The 8,889-nt window shown below is 42.2% G+C and overlaps 1 non-coding gene across 1 annotated transcript; it reads left to right on the top strand.

Moving 5' to 3' along the window:
- Positions 1 to 5,359: 5,359 nt before the first annotated feature.
- LOC126679668 (small nucleolar RNA R71) lies at positions 5,360 to 5,466 on the top strand. Its single transcript, XR_007640955.1, has one exon. It is a non-coding gene; the product is annotated as a small nucleolar RNA R71 (small nucleolar RNA).
- Positions 5,467 to 8,889: the final 3,423 nt, after the last annotated feature.

Genomic DNA, 8,889 nt, shown 5'->3' with positions numbered 1-8,889 from the left:
ATCTTGCCATGGCATTAATCCTTGTAGAGTGTGTTTTTAGTTGAAGGGCCAAGATTGAAGCCACCTCATCAATCCAAGAGCTTGAAACCACAACCAAAAGAGAATTTTTTAAAAAAAATTTCCCCCCCCCTTTTTTTTTGGGTTCGATTCGAGACACCCTAGCCAAATGGGTGTCTCGAATCGAACCAGCAAATCTGGTTTCCCAGATTTGCTGTCTCAAACCGAGACAGCTGTGTCTCGGTTCGAGACACCTCATGAGGTGGGGGAGACAATTTTTTTTAACTTTTTTGGATCCGGGGATCGCAAATTCAAACATCCTTCCGTAAGACCTATACAATCAAAAATCAAACACACCGGCGTTATCTCGAACAAAAACAACAAAACAAATGAAAAATAAACAACCATTAACACACTAAATAATCTACCAACTAAAAACAAACAATAACAATAAAAACATGAATTCGAACCTCTTGGGAATGCCTCCCAAGTGCGCTTGTTTAGAGTCGAAAGCTCGACCGTCTCACGATGGACTCATGTAGGAGTTGTGAAAGATATCTCATCTTCCACCCGATTCGTCAAGGGTCCAAGATATGGTTTGCACCGGTGGCCATTAACCTTGAAAGTTTCACCCTTGGAATTCTCCAATTCCACCGCACCGTGATTCGCCACATTCCGGATTTTGAATGGGCCACTCCAACGAGATTTCAATTTTCCCGGAAACAACCGCAAGCGTGAATTGTAAAGAAGTACAAACGAACCAACCTCTAAAACCTTTGGGGAGATGTGAGCATCATGCCATCGCTTCGTTTTCTCCTTATAGAGCTTGGCATTCTCATATGCCATGAGTCGGAATTCATCTAACTCATTCAATTGAAGCAATCTCTTTTCCCCCGCCTTCTTGAAGTCAAAGTTCAACTTCTTAATAGCCCAATATGCTCTATGCTCAAGCTCTAGAGGAAGATGACACGCCTTCCCATAAACAATACGGAATGGTGACATACCAAGTGGAGTTTTGTAGGCCGTCCTATACGCCCACAATGCATCATCCAATTTCAAAGACCAATCTTTCCGGGATCCATTCACCGTCTTCTCGAGAATTCTTTTCAATTCACGGTTCGAAACCTCAACTTGGCCACTCGTTTGGGGGTGATAAGGTGTGGCGACCCGGTGATGCACATTATACTTCCTCATAAGAGCTTGAAATTGCCGATTGCAAAAATGCGAACCACCATCACTAATAACCACTCTAGGAGTCCCAAACCGATTCACTAGCCGCTTAAGAAAACTCAACACCACTTTAGCATCATTAGTGGGCAAAGCCTCCGCTTCTACCCATTTCGAAACATAATCCACACATACCAAAATGTATTGGTTTTTGAATGAAACCGGGAAAGGCCCCATGAAATCTATACCCCATACATCAAATATTTCCACTTCTTGAACCGAAGTCAAAGGCATCTCATCTCTTTTCGAGATGTTGCCTACACGTTGGCACCGATCACAATGGTCAACAAACTCTTTGGCATCACGAAACAAAGTTGGCCAAAAGAACCCGCTCTCAAGCACTCTAGCGGCGGTTCTAGCCGAACCATAATGTCCGGTCTCATGACATGAACTCAAAATGGGCATCATTTCTCCCAAGGACACACATCGTCTCAACATTCCATCACCACATATTTTAAACAAGAAAGGTTCATCCCACAAGTACCTTTTAACATCGGATAAGAACTTCTTCCTTTTGTGGGATGTCAAGTCCGGAGGCATGACTCCCGATGAGAGGTAATTTGCAAAATCGGCATACCATGGTGTCTCCACTTCCCGAATCATCATAAACGTTTCGTCCGGAAACCGCTCATTAATCTCCACACCAATAGGAATTGGTTCCGGATTCTCGAATCTCGAAAGGTGATCCGCCACCACATTCTCCGTACCCTTCTTATCTCGGATTTCTACATCGAACTCTTGCATGAGAAGAATCCACCGAATAAGCCTAGGCTTTGCATCTTGCTTAGTGAATAGATACCGTAAAGCGGCATGATCGGTGTATATGATGCATTTCGACCCAAGCAAGTATTGTCTAAACTTATCGAGAGCAAAGACAACCGCCAACATCTCCTTTTCGGTAGTGGTATAGTTGAGTTGTGCTCCCGCCATAGTTCTACTAGCGTAATAGATCACATGCACCCGCTTGTCCTTTCTTTGCCCCAACACGCAACCCAATGCTTGGTCACTAGCATCACACATTAACTCAAAAGGCAAACTCCAATCCGGAGATGAAATAATGGGAGCGGTCACAAGTGCCGATTTTAGCTTCTCAAAAGCATCTTGACAATCCTTTGTGAAGTCAAACGACGCATCTTTTACTAGCAAACTTGTCAATGGTCGAGCAATCGACGAAAAATCTTTAATGAAGCGCCGGTAAAAACCCGCGTGGCCCAAAAATGCCCGAACTTCTTTGACCGTAGTCGGAGCGACTAATTTTTCAATAACCGCCGTTTTTGCCCTATCCACTTCAATTCCCGCCTCCGATATCCTATGCCCGAGTACAATGCCTTCATCCACCATGAAGTGGCACTTTTCCCAATTTAGCACTAAATTTGTCTCCACACATCGTGCTAAAACCCGCCTTAGATTCGCTAAACAACCATCGAACGAATCGCCAAACACGGAGAAGTCATCCATGAACACCTCCATAATATCTTCAATCATATCGTTGAAGATTGAGGTCATACACCTTTGAAATGTGGCGGGTGCGTTGCATAGTCCGAAAGGCATTCGCCGGTATGCAAAGGTACCGTAGGGGCATGTGAAGGTCGTCTTCTCTTGATCTTCCGGGAGGATTAAGATTTGATTGTAACCCGAGTACCCATCAAGGAAACAATAAAACATGTGTCCCGCTACCCTTTCTAACATTTGATCGATAAATGGTAGCGGAAAGTGATCTTTTCGGGTTACCTCATTGAGCTTCCGATAATCGATGCATACACGCCAACCGGTTACCGTCCTCGTGGAGATTTGCTCTCCTTTTTCACTCTCCACCATCGTCATACCGCCCTTTTTAGGAACACATTGAATGGGACTAACCCACTCACTATCCGAAATCGGGTAGATTATTCCGGCGTCGAGGAGCTTGACGATCTCTTTGTGCACTACCTCCTTCATATTCGGATTCAATCTTCGTTGCCTTTGAGCCGACTTCTTTGACTCGTCTTCGAGATTAATCTTATGCATCACAATTTGAGGACTTATTCCTCGAATGTCTGAGATTTGCCAACCCATTGCTAACATGTGCTCTTTCACCACTTGCACAACCTTCCTTTCTTGATCCTTAGAGAGCTTGTTCGAGATGATTATCGGCAAGGTTTCATTCTCCCCAACAAAAGTATACCGAAGGTGTGGCGGAAGCGGCTTCATTTCAACTTTCGGGGGCAACTCCGAAGATGGTGGAGTCACACCATTGCTCTTATCTAAACTTTCCGGCTTCGGTTCATCCTCTCTAGTATACTCATCATCCCCCGACTCGGAATGAAACGAAACTTGAGAGATTTGTTGAGGACAAATTTCTACCCTCTTTGCTTCATTCAACAATTGCACATTCTCCCGGAGTTGCTCTTCCACAATCTCATCAATCACATCAATTCTCATGCAATCCTCCTCCTCGATGGCATTCCGCATCACTCTCTTCATATCAAATTCCACACTTTCCTCATCAATTCTCAAGGTGAGCTTGCCGGCATGAACATCAATGAGAGCACGCCCGGTGTTCATAAAAGGGCGACCAAGAATCATAGGACATTCTTTATCTACCGCATAGTCTAGGATCACAAAATCCACCGGAAAGATGAATTTATCCACTTTAACGAGCACGTCTTCCACTATCCCATATGGCTTTTTGAGAGAGTGATCGGCAAGTTGCAATACCATCGAGGTGCGCTTTACCGGTTGATCACCAAACAAAGACCTAAAAAGAAACAATGGCATCAAGTTAATACTTGCCCCAAGATCGCACAAGCAATTTATAGCATTCATATTTCCTATAGTGCAAGGTATAGAAAAACTCCCTGGATCCTTAAGCTTTATCGGTAGGTTGCTTTGGATTATGGAACTACAATGCTCCGTGAGCGGTATTGTCCCATCTTGCTCCCAACTACGCTTGTTCATAATTATGTCTTTCAAGAACTTTGCATATTGGGGCATCTCCCGAAGTGCATCCGCCAAGCTTAGATTGATTTGCAATTTCTTGAAAATCTCAAGGAACTTGTGAAATTTTTCGTTCCCTTGAGCTTTCCTTAACCGGCTTGGGAATGGAACCGGTGGCACAAACGGTGGCGGCGGTGGTGGCCTCACATAGGGCTCTTCAACCTCGATAACCACTTCCTCACATTCATTTGGTAGTTCTTGGCTTGAGCTTGCTACATCAACAACCACTTGAGGCTCATCCTCCTCAACAACATGCTTCTTCCCATTGGCTTTCTCAAGGTTTCTCCCGCTTCGGAGCTCTACCGCCTTAACTTGCTCTCTAGGGTTGTTTTCCGTAGTGGATGGCAACCCTCCTTGAGGTCTTCCTTGAAGCGAAATTGCCATTTGAGAAATTTGAGTTTCCAAATGATGGATAGTAGAAGCTTGATTCTTCTCCCTTTGCTCCATTTTTTCTAACTTCTCTAGCACTTTGGAAAGCACATTTCCCTCATCCGTATTCTTTTGTGGTTGGAATCCCGGAGGGTGTTGAGGTCTACCACCATAGTTGTTTCCTTGCCCTTGATGGTTATGATAAGGGCCTTGATAAGGACCTTGTTGTTGGGGCCTATTTCCTCCTTGGAAACTAGGACCCGCTTGTTGATTTGCTTGCACATTGCCTTGGCCCTCTTGATTCCTCCATCCGAAGTTAGGATGGTTTCTCCACCCCGGATTATAGGTATTCGAGTAAGGATCATTCCCTTGACGTTGACCTCCCACATAATTCACTTGTTCGCTCCAAGTTTGACCCATGGCATAGCACTCATTACTTCCATGATTGAAATCTCCACAATGCTCACAACCTACTTGGACATATGCAACCGGAGCATTCCGTGGACCCACTTGTTTCTTCAAGGCATCAACTTGACTTTGTAAAGAGGCATTCATGGCTTTCATCGCTTCAAACTCCTTAGATTGGTCAAGTGTCATCAATGCCTTTTGAGCCGGTGGTCTTCTCCTCTCCGAGGACCAAGTGCTACTCACCATAGCCAATTTTTCAATCAACTCATTAGCCTCATCAAGCGTCTTTTGCATCAAAGAACCTCCCGCGGCCGAATCAATGGTAGATCTTGTGATTTCACCCAAACCATTATAAAATATTTGAAGCACATGTTCCCTTACAAGCCGATGATGAGGTACGTGCCTTTGGAGATCCTTGAACCTCTCCCAAGTTTCATAGAGAGATTCCCCCTCATATTGGTAATAATCAATGATGTCCTTTGTCAACTTCGCGGTTCTCCCCATCGGAAAGTACTTGTGAAGGAAAGCTTGAGCAAGATCCCGCCAATTGTGGATAGATGCATTAGGAAGTGATCGAAGCCACAAGCTAGCCTTGTCTCTTAGTGAGAACGGAAACATTCGAAGCTTGATTTGATCGGAGGTGACATTATGGAGCTTGAATGTGTCCAACACTCCCAAGAACTTGGCTATGTGTTCATTCGGATCCTCACTTGGTAACCCAAAGAATTGGCACCGATTTTCTAGGAGTTGAATCGTGCTAGGCTTGATCTCAAAAGTAGCCGCGGTGACCGGTCTTGCAAAGCACCCATAGGTAGCATTATCCACATCCGGGAGGAAGAAATCCCCCAAAGTTTGTCTTTGTGCTTGATGGCCTTGAACTTGAGGGTGATTGTCCCCTTGTTGCTCTTGCCGATTCCTCTCATCGAGTGGAGGAGGCGGATGTTGCCTCACCCCATCGACTTGAGGGTGATAATGCTCCTCCTCATAGTTATCATCCCCACGTTCCATGATAACGGGTATACGATTCTCCCTTCTCACACTTCTTTCAAATCTCCCGAGGTTGTCTTGAAACGGTTCTAGTGGAAGATTGGCCCTTCGTGTATTGTGCATACACTATAGTTGATCTCCTACACAAACAACAACAAGCAAACCACGCGTAAATCCGGAAAGAAGCAAAAACAACAAAAGTGATAAAAAAACAGAAAATAAAGCTAACTCGACCGAACAATAACTAATTTCAATCAATCAATAAACACTCGTCACTCCCCGGCAACGGCGCCAAAAACTTGTTGAGAATAAACCCAACTTGTAATAGAGTGGACCTAAGTCCGAGTTATCGATCCCACAAGGAGTGAATTCAAGAGTGATTATCGATGAGAATGAACTTAGTTGCGATTCAATTCGTTTAGCACAATAGACAATTGGAATTTGAATTCAAGTATCAATTTGACAATAGCAATTAACTAAAATAAAACTTTCAATTAACAATTAAACAACAATTCTAGAAGACTAAAGCGCTTAAACAATTACTGATAACTCAATTAATATAGGGGTTTGGAGGTCGAAACTACGCTTAGGTCATGCAATCAATGGTTCGGGTCTAGGGCTTCAACAAGTGAACCGAGCGTTCCTAAAGCATAACTCCCGCTCTCTCGAGCCTCAAGGAGTTATAAAATCACAAACAAGCCAACTAACCAAGCCTAATCCACTCTCGTGGCACTAAACACGATTAACAAGCCAATTGGCGATTAACAATCCACTCTAAGGTTTCCTAATTTCTAACCCACTCTCATGGTGTCATTAATTAGGATCCTAATTGATCTATCCAATTAATTAACCTTCTCTCAAAGTGTTAACCAACCTAGAATCATGTTTTAGGTAGCTAAACTAAAACAAGCATTAGGGAAATCAATTAGAACAACAACAATAAGCCCAAACCCTAACCCAAATCATACATTTCTAAACTTCATTTCAACCCCCAAACAAAGGGGTTTAGCCAACCATGGCTAAAACAACAAACATCAAGCAAATAGAATAATAAATCATTGAGAGATAGATCTAATTACCTTTGTAGAAACCCAAGCCAATAACATTCAATAAGATAATACTTCAATAATAAAATGAGAATAAATCTTCAATAGAAAAAGCTTAAGTATTCAACAATGGAGGAAAATATGAAAATCTGGAAATTCTATTGAAGAAGGTAAGGACTACACTTGGGGATTTCTAAAATTAGGAGAAGATTCAAAAGTACAAAATAGAATAATGTCTAGCAAAATCTTCTATACCTAAAATAAAGATAAGGCCCCATATATATAGTACTTACAAAAGAAGGAAAAAGACAAACATTCAATTACACATGTGTTGGGCCCAAAATAGCAAATTAATAAAGCCTTAATGCATCTTGAATTAAGATTTCCCCATTCCAGCAAGCCCAAGTTCGAATAGAGCTCCTTGGGCTAAATGAGAAGCCCGATTCGAGCTGCCATTTTCTGCTCCAAATCTCGATCTTCAAACCTTCGTAACTCAGTGTAGAAATGTCCGATTAAGTCGATTCTTGAACCGTTGGAAAGCTCAGGATGTCTACTTTAACTTTCATGAAGATCACGAGCTCATTTGAGGCTTCGAGCTAGTCCAAATTGGTCAATTAGTGCCCCGGGGTCAGCTTTTCAGATTTGCAAATGAGCTTCCGCATCGCTTTTGTCGTCTTTTCCAACTTTTGCACCAAAATGCTTCCGCAATGCTCCTAAGTACCTGAAATACTAAAACACGTAATAAGGCATACGAAATACCATAAAACCGTGATAAAACGTTAATAAAGCATGCGGAAACGACGCTAAAGATAGGAGTAAAAATACTCCTATCAGTATGCTAAATCCACTAGGAAAGTAAAATAAGATGCTCGTACACATCAAGCGGATGAAGGACAAACAGTAATGTTGATGAAGATGTCGATGAAAGGTTTAACCTATGATTAGTTCCGACATGCAATTAGAGCAATGAAAGACCAAATAACATGAATTAAGCTTGTGACCCGATTTGGGAAATTCTTTCAACTATTAGTTCCAGTTAAGGATAATCGGGAAAGATCAAGATACTTAGATCAAGAGACAAACAACAAGAACTGTAATCGGTGGATTGAGAGTTGAAACTTCCACCTTAAGATTTTTGTTATGAAGCGGAATAGTAAGTTGTGAAAGGTATAAACGTAATGAATGTTTGTGAAGTGTTAGCCTTAAATTTCAAGTTAGATCAAATTAAGAGTGATGTGATCAGTATAGAAGATTGATTATGATCCTTAAAAGATTAAGATGTATTAGGCACGATCAAATTTGTTTGATACATTCCCAGAAAGAGATCCTCAGGAAGAGGACTTCGGGAAAGAAAAATTATCAGACGAGTTCGATGTCGAGAAGTACCGGAGCAAGCATTTCTGATTTAGAGTACGGTAGTATCACAATCTGAGGGAGGATACGGAAGTAGCCAATGGTCAGACACGAATGGCTCTGGTCAGGTTAGGAAGCAAATGCGCTCCTTTTCACAAGAAATGCTACCAGTAGGACTGTATTCCATTGACTTCCTGCGTACGGTCGAGAGATTGCCAAAGGTACATGACGTATATGATAAAGTATAAAGACGCAAAAGTAAATTATGGATAATAAGAAGTTAGTAAAATAAACAGAGTTAAGGAAAGTACGGATAACCTGCGTATGTCGCAAGAAACTTGATAAGCGTTATTGAGAAACGAAAAAGAGAAAGTCACGTAGAAGGATGAAGAGAGGATCAGATGGATTAAATTCTATATAGTTGCAAGACATATAAAAATAGGAAAAGATAAAGATGACAGAGACATAGGATTGGATTCACTAACAGTTAAAACGTCAGTAAAGGTACAACAGTACAATATATAAG

The sequence above is a fragment of the Mercurialis annua genome, linkage group LG4, assembly GCF_937616625.2.
Source record: "Mercurialis annua linkage group LG4, ddMerAnnu1.2, whole genome shotgun sequence".
Taxonomy (NCBI): domain Eukaryota; kingdom Viridiplantae; phylum Streptophyta; class Magnoliopsida; order Malpighiales; family Euphorbiaceae; genus Mercurialis; species Mercurialis annua.
This window is presented reverse-complemented; position numbering and strand designations above follow the sequence as displayed.